At 38.5% G+C, this 12,270-nt stretch overlaps 1 long non-coding RNA gene across 1 annotated transcript; it reads left to right on the forward strand.

Moving 5' to 3' along the window:
* The first annotated feature begins 779 nt into the window (after window positions 1-779).
* On the forward strand, window positions 780-11,900 carry LOC144679531 (uncharacterized). Its single transcript, XR_013576359.1, has 2 exons — window positions 780-900; window positions 11,624-11,900. It is a non-coding gene; the product is annotated as an uncharacterized LOC144679531 (long non-coding RNA).
* The last annotated feature ends 370 nt before the right edge of the window (window positions 11,901-12,270 follow it).

Here is a 12,270-nt window from a genome sequence, read left to right on the forward strand (position 1 = left end):
TCCAATAGAGATCCAGAAGAAATTTATTTACTCAAGAATGGTGACACTGTGGAACTCAATACCTCATGATGAGGTCAAGACAAATAGCATACATGTGTTTCAGAAGCTAGATGAGCACATCTAGAAGGAAAAAGGGAGAGAATATTTTAATACAAATACAAAATATTGCAGATACTAAAAATCTGAAATAAAACAGGAAATACTAGAAACACTCAGCACGCCAAGCAGCATTTGTGAAGTAAGAAACAGAGGGTTAATGATTCAAGCCAATTTCATGTTCTGATAAAAGGCCTGAAGAATTAACTCTGTTCCTATCTGCACAGATGTTGCCAACTCAGTATTTCCACCATTTTCTGTTTGTATTAGAAAGATATGTTGATGGGGTTTGATGAAACAAGGTGAGAGGAACATAAAAACCAGCACAGACTTATTGGGCTGAATGGCCTGTTTCTACTCTGCTATTGCTGTAATGTTTACTCTATCAGTTACAAATAATGCCCTACTCTCCCCAAAGAATAAGAAACAATTTACCAAAAGCTTAGTCACTATTTTGAACCTTCTTACATTCAATTCCAAATTATACGTTTTTGTTTTCTCCCTTCCATCTCATTCCAACCACCTAAGATGGTGGCACCACCCGTCTCTTTCTCACGTCTCCTCTTCTTCAGCCCGACGCAGGGTGACGTAACCTGCGAAGGATGTCGTTGGTGAGTTTGAACAGAGGCGGAGCCGCACGTTCCTTATATGGAAGGTATTTCGGTTAGTCCCGTGCTGGAGTGGAGAGGGGGCGGGGCCTGACGGGGTGATGATGATGATCCCCGTCATTAGTAGTCACTTCACAGTAAGTGTGAAGCGGCGAACGCAGCGGCGTTGAGTGATGTCGCCGGCATCCAACTCCTGGTGAGTTAGTGTACAGCTTGTTCCAGACCTTTATATTAAAAAGCGAGTTCGTTATTTTAAGTGTTTTTTTTTGGGGGGGGGAACAAAATACACTCTTCCTTGTAAGGAGAGCGGGCGTCCAAATCAACCGTAGCTTTTGCTCTTCTGATTTGTGGCTAATTTTCAGAGCCTGCCCGCAATGCTCTCCTGCAAAGTTATGCAACTTTATTTTTAAACGTTGTCGTGCAAGTGTAACCCATGTTCCGTCAGTAGCTTGATTTTCCTGAGCTAATGTGAAAGCCCCAATTCGGATGCCTGGTTGTGAAGGTGCGCTGGCAGGGCAAGGTTAAAACGTGGCGAATTATGGCAATATCACATGCTGGCAGGCTGCTGTACATATTCCATCTGGATCCCCAGTGCCCTTCAGGGAAGGGAAGAGCTGAAACCCACTGTTTACACTGGCCAGCGCATGGCTCCCAGTCGCCTCGCTGTGGTTGACTCTTAACTCCCTAGGATTTCCCATCCAGCCAGTTGTGCTTTCCTTTTGAAAGCCTTCATTCCAAAAGATAGCCTTTTCAGGGTAACCAGGGGTATTGGCAAGAATGATGTGCTAGTGTTTTATGCAGTTCCAGCATAATCTCCCTGCTCTTTTATTCTGTGTCTCAGCCAATAAAGGAATGTGTTCCCTTATGCTGCCTGGATCACTGATCCACCTGACCTACAGCCTTCAGGGATCTCTGAGCGTGTACACACACCTTGGACAGTGTGAACGTTTTAAGTACACTGATTTGGGACAAAATGTATTCAAGCCTGAACAAAAACAGAATTACCTGGAAAAACTCAGCAAGTCTGGCAGCATCGGCGGAGAAGAAATCAGTTAACGTTTCGAGAACGTAACGTTTGATGCTGCCAGACTTGCTGAGTTTTTCCAGGTAATTCTGTTTTTGTTTTGGATTTCCAGCATCCGCAGTAGCTTTTAGCTTTTTGTTTTTATCTTTGTATTCAAGCCTGGCCAATTTTAGTCTTTTGTTAGTTAATTTTGCTTGGTGATCTAATGTAAGTAGAATATAGTTCACATTTCTGATATTGCCCCACATTTTGTTTTTGGGTAGTATGTACTTGTATAAGAATAAGGGGAAGAAATCTGGATTGGTCAAGTGTAGCTCCCAATGTATTACTGAATTGTCACCTTGTCCTAAATAAAAGAGCAGATTTAGGCCGGTCGTTCTGTTCTCGCGAAGTAGACATTTTTGTGTAGATGTTGCTTCGGTGTGATATGGGAGTAGAGTGGGGGAATGGGACTGATTTGGATTGCTTCACAGAGCTGGCATGGATTCTGGGCTGAATGACCTTCTGTGCTCTAATGACTGACTCAAATCACTGCAAAACTAGCCAATATTAATTTGCATTGCTCCTTGAAATTGTGTGTAAGCACTGGACGTCTTATTTTAAAATAAGATTTGGGGATTGTTTTATAAATGTTAGCTTTTAAATGGTATGTAATTTGCCTATTTGTGTATCATGGGGGCTTGTCATGGAATCATTTGATGTCTCTTTTTAATGTTTCTCACTATTTTATAAATAAGGGGTTGTCCATTTAAGACATGAGAATTTGAGTGGTCTTTGAAGCTCTCTTCCTCAAAAGGCAGTAGAAGCAGAGTCTTTAAACATTTTTAAGGTAGAGGTAGATAGATTATTGATAAACAAGGGCGGAGTGGAAGGTTATCAGGTGGTAGGCAGGGGGTTACAATCAGATTAGCCACAATCTTATTGATTGGCAGAGCAGGCCTGAGGGGCCAAGTGGCCTACTCCTGATCCTAATTAATATGTTCATATGTCTCCTAACTAGTTTAAATTCACAGGTACCTATTGTCTGTTGGAACATGCAAATTGCTGTGCAACAAATTGAAGGAGTTTAAACTGAAGTACTTTCCCATTGGTACTTTTGAGCACTGCATCAGACAATGGGAAACCTAGATGCAAAATAAAGCCTGCTTTATATATGGGGACATGGCTCATGGCACAAAATGAAGCTATTTCCCCAATTGCCTGTTACTGGATTTTTGCTGGAACTAACTAAAGCTAACCCCTTTCCTCCCTTCACATCCTGTACATAAAATGTTTACGCTACCCTCCAATGTGTGTGCATGGGAGGTGTCAGCTGTGGCTCAGTTCATAGCACCCTCGCCTTTGAATCAGAGGGTTGTGGGTTCATGTCCCACTCTCGGAAACCAAGAACTGTGATTGTACTCGAAAGAGTTGTAATCTGTGACTGTTGATAACTCGAAAGAGTTTCACAGATCCCTGAAGGTAGCAGGACAGGTAGGTTGGTAATTAGGACATAAGGGATACGTTCCTTTTATTAGCTAAAACCTAGCAGGGAGATTATGCTAGAACTATATATTTTTTTAAAAGACCACAGTACAGTTCTGGACACTGAATTGTAGAAAGGATGTGATTGTATTAGAGGTTTTACAGAGAAGATTTCAAAGAATGTTGCCAGAACTGGTGAATTTTAGCTATGAGGAAATATTTGATAGGTGGGGTTGTTTGCTTTGCAACATAGGAGACTGAGGGGTGATTTTAGTGTATGAAATTGAGGGGGCTAGATAGTGGATTTTTCCTTTAGTGAGGTCAATAATCAGGGATCATTTAAAGTAATTGTAGAAAAAAGGGAGGAGTTGGAGAAATGTTTCACCCAGAGGCTGATGGGGTGTGGGACTCTGCCTGAAAAGCTGGCGGAGGCAGAAAACCTCATCACATTTAAAAGGTACTTGCATATGCACTTGAAGGTTCATAGCTCTTTTGTGCTGTGACCTACAAGGCTAGAACGTGGGATTAGGCTGGATAGATTTTTTTTCAGACAACATAGACATATAATGGGCTCCTTTCTGAGTCATTTTTTTTTAAATTCTCAACCTTGGTGCTCCTTTCTCTGTTCTCATATCATTTCATAATCTTTAGCCTGTTCTGTACTTAATATAACTTATACAATGCTCTCTAGGGTCAGTAATACAAAGTTGTGAATTACAAATAGTAAGCAAGAGTTGCATTCAACTATTTGGCTTAATTCCTGTAACCCTTCCATTATTCCAAGATGCCTCTGTTTAAAATAGGCAAGTGCTTTTTTTTTTTTTGGCCAATTTTTTTCTTTTCCTAAAGATACTGGCTACTGAACTGGCCACAGATACTTACCTCCTGGGCATCATTCAAGTCTGAATCTAGAAAACAATGCTATGATTCTTTGTTTCTGTACTCCCACCCTGTGATTTTTCACCCCATTGTATTAAGTTATGGCGTGCAGAAGCAGAAAACCTGGCATGCATGTCGGCATACTATTCTCCTGGAAGAAATTGCAGGCAAGTCATTTCTGTCCCACACTTGCATTTTTCCGAAGGTGTCTCTGAATAATCAAAAGCTGGAGCACAGGGCACATTGTCCCTTCTCAGCGTTGGGATGCCAAGGCTGCTAATGTTATTACTGCCATGTCACGTAATCAGTATTTTGATAATGGTATAATCAGAACTCTAATTGGGTTGATGCTATGATGCAGAGGCCAGTGTTCAGAACTGTCATTGCATGACTCCATTTAGATCGTATTTATTTTAAGTTAATTGAAACTAAATTTGAGGGACCATGTGATATATATAATTCCTCTGCAAAGGTTGAGCACGCATAGTATTGTATAATTCCTGTATTGCCATTCTAACTTTCAAAATAGTACATTTATCAACTCCAGTAATGTGCAGCAGCTGTCTTGTAGTAATTAGTAGTTTATTACTTGATGAACTCAACTTCAAGGCTATAATCTCCTTGTTCAACGGTTTATTAATAGCTCCAGTTTCGTGCAGTTTGTGTGAACTCCAGATTCCTGCATTATCACTAGTTATTAGAAATATCACTTGAAATTAAATGTCTCAAACTCCCTTGCGTTTTGTGCACAAACGAAAAGCATTTTAACTTGAGTTTCAATCTTGCCAGTAATTGTTAAACTTTCCATCTTCCAGCTTTGTATCCGGCCAGAATTTACTGTCAAATTACCATTATTTCATGCGTAAGTCACACCACAAACTTTGGTGAGGGCAGCTGCATGATTAAAAACATACGTGCCTGGAAGTTGGCATCCGACATTGCTGTTGCCCTTCCAGAAATAGTGGGTGGTATTTAATGGAGACGACAGGGGCCTGTCTGGACAGCTGGTGAGAGCACTGCATTGCCTCTTTTTGGGACCACTGGGGAGGTGGTGGCTACTACTGGTAGGTTGCCCACCTGAGGCCTTGGATTGCTGATATACCAGGGATGCCCTTAAGTGGAATATTAATTGCCTCCCTGCCACAGGCAATTAACTTAAATGAGGCAGTGACAGGAAGGAGGGGTCTCATCTGTGGCCCTCCTGCCTGATTAAATGTCCTCCACCAAACTTGCCATGGGGAGGGCATTAAATTCCACCCAACATCTCAGTTACCATTCAAGTGCATTGAACAGCGTGAAGTTCCACTATTTGCATATTAGATACAAGCTACACTTGTCAAGTTAGGGCTTGCCCATTGAGTATGTATCCTTTTTGGCATGGAAAGTACTAATTACTGCCAAACAACATCTGTAGCTCTGAAATTAACTTTTACAGGTATGTAGTCTTATTCCTTCAGCTTTTAATTGGAGATTTTTTTTAAATCCTCTATCATCTCGTATTTTTTCTCAATACAATCTATCTGTTTTGCTTAATTTCGCTTTCTGTATCTAATTTGACTTGCACTGTTCTAGTTTACTCCTGGTTCAGACCCTGTGCTGATGATTAACAGTTCTTTAATCAGTTACTTGCCCTATTCACACACATCCTGGGTGTTCTGTAGGAAGCACCACACCATTTCACTCTTCACACTCAGCAACTTGTCACGCAGAAGCTCATGCAAATTAAATGGGCAAGGGTAAGCCAGTGCCATTCATTCACTGGCTACATTAAATTCTTTCTCTTTTTTGGAATGTCTGTCAGATCGTAGGTTCAGTTTTGAGGTTTATATGGCTTTTTTTAAAAACAGCCTGAGTTGTGCTTTGGCATTTATGGTATCCTCTCTCGCTCAATGAGATTACAGTCTGATAAACACCATTTATGTTCTCAAGGCCAGAAAGATTAGTCAAAAATGTTGCACCTGTTAAATGTTAAATGTCCAATGTTTTCATGCTTGCCATTTTCCTTTCATTGCCATTGATCTGTATCTTTGTAGCTGTCTCACCCTCAATTGCAACTGGTATTTTCATGTAAGTTGTGGAAGCTGTGTTAAGTAGTTGGGGAATTTCCTGATATGCAAACTGATTGGTATTTGTAACGTCTCAAATGACCCTTGGGCTTGAAATGTGCCTGTGCCTTCCACTGTATACACATTCCCAAACCAACTACTTGTGCTCACAGTAAGTCCCATGTTTCCCTTGCTTGTGGTCATTATGTGCCACTCCATTCACGGCCTGCATATTCTGACTTGAGTTGAGATATGAGGGAGTTGGGACTTTATTCAAAACTGTGTAGCCCTTGAATTGGGAAAATTTTAGGAAATTATAGTCAGGGCATCTGCAATGTTCTCACCTACTTCTTTTAAAACCCTGAGGATCTGGTCCTGGGGATTTGTCACTCTTCAAGGGCATTCTTCACCCTTTTTTGCTTGTGTTACTTTTGGTGAGTTTCGTTTTGATTTACTATTAGCTTCCTCGAAGTCCAGCATCCTGACCTCTTCCTCTACTGTAAATACTGAAGCAAAATAATTATTCAACATGTCTGCCATTTTTTATTTTCATTGACTATCACCCTTATTGGTTTTTGAGGGGCCCACATCACACCTGGCCATCCCCTTTCCCTAATATTATTTTTTAAAATGTATTGACTTTAGCATCTCTTAAAGCTTCTTTCCAAACTCCTTTTGTCACCCTGCAGTGCAGGTTCTGGAGAAATTGCCAATACATTTTATTAAAGGCCACTGATGTGGGGATGGGGGAAGAGGATGTATGGACTTGTGAAATTTGATGCCAAAACACTTTTTTTTTAATGTGTTTATTAATGAAATTTGACTTGGTTACCTTTTAAATCAGTAGCTCTAATTGTAATGTTTTACTTTCAGTGAGTAGACAAGGACCTTATAGATTTCTGTGGAACAATTCTGATGATTAAAACTTTGCAAAATGAGGCAGTAAATAATCAGAGGCTGAAAGAAATAAATGCAAGTTGTTGAGACTACATTATTTAGTTCCTTTAACATGGGAAAGCATTCAAGCACGAGATCTTTTAAAAAAAAAAAAATGAATACTAAATCAAAGGAGGAAAAATGAGGAGTGGTGAGCAAAAGCTTCGATAAGGAGATGAAAGACAGTATTTCGGGAGGAAATTCCAGGTGAGTGGGTCTGAGCTTTTGAGGGTACAACCACCAATAGTAGATTGACAAGAGTGCTGGTGCACAAGAAGCTAGAAGTGGAGGAATAGAGTGCAGTGGACAGTTGTAGGTCTAAGATATCATCATTCTTAATTTGTTACAATGCTTCAATATTTGTCTCAATATTTTTCAAGTTTTGACTTAAACTTTGCCAAGGTGATGCCAGCATGTACTGGCAGATCAGGTGGAGTAATAAGTACTGTTACACTTTTCATTCAGGCTAATGAGTATATTGGAAACACCAGTGATCTCTTCAATTCTCATAATCCGTCCATCTTTTTGTAGCTTGTTTGCTGATGTTGGTGAGGCATATTTCCTTTAGAACTGTAACTGATTAAATTAATCAGTCATCACAGTTAGCTAACATAATTGCTTGTCAGTCTGGGCTAGATTTATTACTACTTTAATTTATATGGGTATAACCAATGATGCAAACATTTGATATGGTCTCTTGAATTTTAATATTAAACTGCTTTCCTGGTTTCAAAATACATTATTAAATTGCATGATATTCTTTCCCAGTAATTGCACCAACTGGAATATAAGCAGTGAATTCATGTTCTTTCTAATGGTTGTAGTCCATAGAATACACTCAGTTATGCTTTATAAAATGTTACATACCTGGACTTTTAGTAAAAAACCTCTGTGGTCAACGACTATTATAGCATTGATTCTTTTGTTTAGGCAGATAAGGCCCAGCAGTGGAATGCAAAGAAAAGGATGAATGGGGAAAAATAGGATATGATAGACCGCTGCAAAAACAGCTATAGTCTGCACTTTCTGTCTGTAGGATAAGGGGAACTGGGGACCAAGAATACTTCTGAGCAGCTCTTCATTCTAATTTGTTAGGACATATAAAGTATGATGGCAGTGATATAAATCACATTATTAATTGAAGATTCTGCCCTTTGGTCTAGAATGTAGACAATTAAATCCATACTCTGGTTTGTCAGTCAGACTTTCATTGTTTGATGTTCAATGCAAAATGTTGTTGCCTTTACATAGCCCATAATTTTGAGTATATGTTAATTTAGAATGTGCTTTTTGGGTTGTACATAGAACCCGGTCCACTTTAATCATGTTAAGAGCTCTTCATTTCTTTCAGTGTTGATTGTCCTTTAGCTTTCAAGGATAACAATGTTGCTATAGGAACATAAACATGTTTATAAATCTTGTCTGTCTTATTCTTGTATTTCTCAAATTTAAGGGATTAAAATAAAAATCTGGATAATTAATGAAACCACTGCCTTAGATTTAGTGCAGGACTTCCAAGAATAACCCTTGCTAGAAAGCAGATCTTTTGTACAATTAACCAACTCTTCCAATTTCAATGTTTCTGCTATCAAACAAAGATTAAGATCATTTAGATGAGGTTTACTTTGGCAGGATTTGCAGTTAGACCCTGATTACTTCATATAGAAACCACAGATTTGCATGCCATATACTTAACCAAGCTTCCTATTAACTGTATCCTTAATTCACCCAGTGGATGAAACAACCATCATAACTTTTGGTCCTGCTTAATTAATCATTGATAGATTGTGAACCAGGATCAATGGGGCCACCTTAAATGAGCGCTGCTTAAAGGATTTCTATTTTGAATAGGAACTCATTTTAAAATTAAACTACTTCAGCAAAACGCATTTGTATAGAAATGCATCTTAAAGCACTCCATGTTCATGACCTACTCTGAATTGTAATGGCCATTTTGCAGTTAAACATAATTGATTTTAATTAGTGTTGATTGAGAGGAATGTTGGTCAGGACCCTTGGGAGTCTACTATAGCCTTTGTTCTTTCAAATAAAAGCTGAGGAAAAAAAAGAAATATAACTGAAAAACTAACAGCATGAAAGTAATGAGAAAATTGGATCTGTTTTTTAGAAAAATATTTTAAGTTCTTACAGTTCAATATTGTGCAGGTCTTGACTTAGCCATAACCATTTTGTTTTTTATCCGACTGTGTAAATTGATTGTACTTGATCATATATCATAAATTCTGTTTTTTATTAAACCCAGATGTCAGATCCCACCACAACATTTAAACAGCACTTTAATGTTTTAGGATGGTTATTTACAATGCCTGTTGTGCAGGCATAAAGGCAAGATAGTGCTGACTCATGTCATTTGAGGTATGTACCGTTTTGGCATTTAATTTGCTTCATGTGACCAACTCAAACTACTACATTTGGATCCATATAATTATAATGTGAGACAAACCAGTGGCCCTCAATAATACTGAGACTCCATTCTGTTCCTTGACAGAGACCTGTCCCAAGGATAAGCTTTGATTCAACCAACTACATCAATCATCCCTGATTTAAATCTGAAATTCTGTTACTGATTACTCAGCACAGGCATCCACTGACATCATAATTTGGAAGTCCGCTCACATTTGGGTGTGCTGAATGAATGATTAAGCAGGCGTGGTGCAAAGCTTGCAAATAGTATATTGCCTGCAGTGTACTTCAAAAACCCAGATCTTAGCATAAGCTACTTTGGCAAGTTAACTATGTTTAATGAAAATTCAGGTTTATCTAAAGGAAGCAAAATTCACTTACCAGAGAACTTTACTAACTTAATTTTAATAACGATCATGTCACAATCTGAAAAACCTTTCCTAAAGCTTTGAATAACCAGCCCCACTATTAATCTCAAAACTATTAATTTAAAACTCAAATACTGTATTTTTTAAAACTGGATAATTGTAATTAACAGTAATTGATTTCCAGCAGTCTTAAAGAATGTTAGATTAAGATGCTAATTGTTGTACTTTCTTGTGTCAAGTGTCATATCTTTGACTGCATTTACATGAAGGATGTTGTGCTGTATGTTCTTTCAAGAAAGAAGACCCCTTTTTATGTGCCCTATAACCAAAGGGAACAGCCAGATGTGATTTGGACTGGGGGTAGACTCTGCCCACATTAGATGCAAGTATGCCTGCTCAGAATGCAGCAACACTCATCTCCACTTGCTAGGGCTGTCTGAAGTGAGTTTTAAATCCTTAGCCTTCTGACATAGGCAGACATTCTACCATTGATCTATAATTCATTCCATTTATAGTATAAAGGACCAAATTCGAGCACTGCTTAACCACCTTCTTTTTTACTGTTAGCTTTGAGCAGACATCCAATCTTCCTCCTTCATTTTACTTTTATAAAGTTGGTCTTTTTGCCCAACTAATCAGTGTAGAAGAATTTCAAGTTTAAGTGAAGCTTTTTTAATTGCACAAGCTTGTGCTGACGTTGACGTTTTGAAACTTGTTTGCTTGGGGAAACAAAATATAGAAAATGCTAGAAAATCTCTGGTCAGTCAACATGTGGTGCCAAGAATAAATTAGTTAATGTTTCAGTTATGAGCCTTTGTGATAACCAAAGCATTTTAATGACTGGCTTACTCGGTCACAGTTTGCATACTGTATATGTAGTCAGCTTGAATCAACGGTAGCATCCTTACCTCTGATAAAAACAAAAAACTACTGCGGATGCTGGAAATCCAAAACAAAAACAGAATTACCTGGAAAAACTCAGCAGGTCTGGCAGCATCGGCGGAGAAGATAAGAGTTGACGTTTTGAGTCCTCATGACCCTTCAACCGTTCTGTTGAAGAGTCATGAGGACTCGAAACGTCAACTCTTTTCTTCTCCTTACCTCTGAGTCAGGAGGTTGTGTGTTTGTGCCACTCTCAGGACTTGAGCACATAATCTAAGCCTAAACTTCAGTGCTGCATTGTCTGAAGTGTTTCCCCCCTCTGATGTTAGACTGAGGCCTTGACTGCCTGTTCAAGTTTGCTTAAATCTCATGGCACCATACAAAGAGAAAAAGAGCCAACCTTTCATCCTTCAATTAACACCACAGATATCAATTGACTATTTATCTCATTTGTTCGTAGGACCTTGCTGTATGCAAAGTGATTGCTATATTTGCATGAATGACTGACTTCTAAAAGTACTTCATTGAGTACTTTGGGATAATATGGAATAAATGCAAGTTCTTACTTTTTTTAGTGCCATAGAATTTGCATGTGAATTTATATAACCTGTTCTTTCCATTTGCCCTCAATGCAATCTAAGTTTGAGCTGTACCCAGCTGAAATGTGAAAATTTAAATTTGAAGTTTAATGTGTAATTTTCAATTTAATACTGCATTGGGAGTTTTGCCATTCTGCCCAGCCATTTCATATGTTCACTTGCGATGTGTAAGCCTGAATTTACCAGAGTATAATATCTTTGCACAGTAATGTATGCAAAAAATATTTTGGCTCGTAACACAATTAACACAGTCTGCATTTTTTTGAATTTTAAACTCATTCTTATGATTTCTTTTCAGACTGCAAGTGATTTATCAATCCTTTTGGTGTCCTGAATGTAGAATCTACAGACGCAATCTACTAATAATGGCGACGAGCTATAACAAAGGAGCTTGTATGAATTCCTTTAGAGTTGCTTTTCCCCTTCTGCACCGCAGGCAAAACCACTCTTAATAAATGGCTTCATCACATTTCAGAATGTTTTCTGATCGTTGCAATGGAATTTTACTTTTGTATCTTTATTGATTTTGATTATATTGTGTACAAAATCATTTAATAAAGCAGTAATTCAGCTAATTTGTGTTCATTCTGTGCCACTATGCTAATTGACAACTTTAAAGGTAACGTTTCAGCTAGGGTTACATTTAATTTGCATTGTATTTGCAACATTGTGCAAAAACATCAGTAAATGCTGCTGTCTTTTCTGGTAACATAACCTGGCTCTTCTTGCAGATAAGGCTATAAAAGTGACTTGATTATCAAACTAAACATAAAGGCAACTCTGAACCAGGAGCAAGGATCTGGATGGTGCCTTGAATCTGAAAATTGGAAGTGTTGCTACTCTGCATTGGTAGCTACCGAATTGCAAAAATGTCTGTACCAGACTTTTCCCTTTTACCTCTTCACATTTATTGCTTCACCCTCCCGATTTGAGGAGATCTCTAGA

The sequence above is a fragment of the Cetorhinus maximus genome, chromosome 4 (assembly GCF_964194155.1).
Source record: "Cetorhinus maximus chromosome 4, sCetMax3.hap1.1, whole genome shotgun sequence".
Taxonomy (NCBI): Eukaryota; Metazoa; Chordata; class Chondrichthyes; order Lamniformes; family Cetorhinidae; genus Cetorhinus; species Cetorhinus maximus.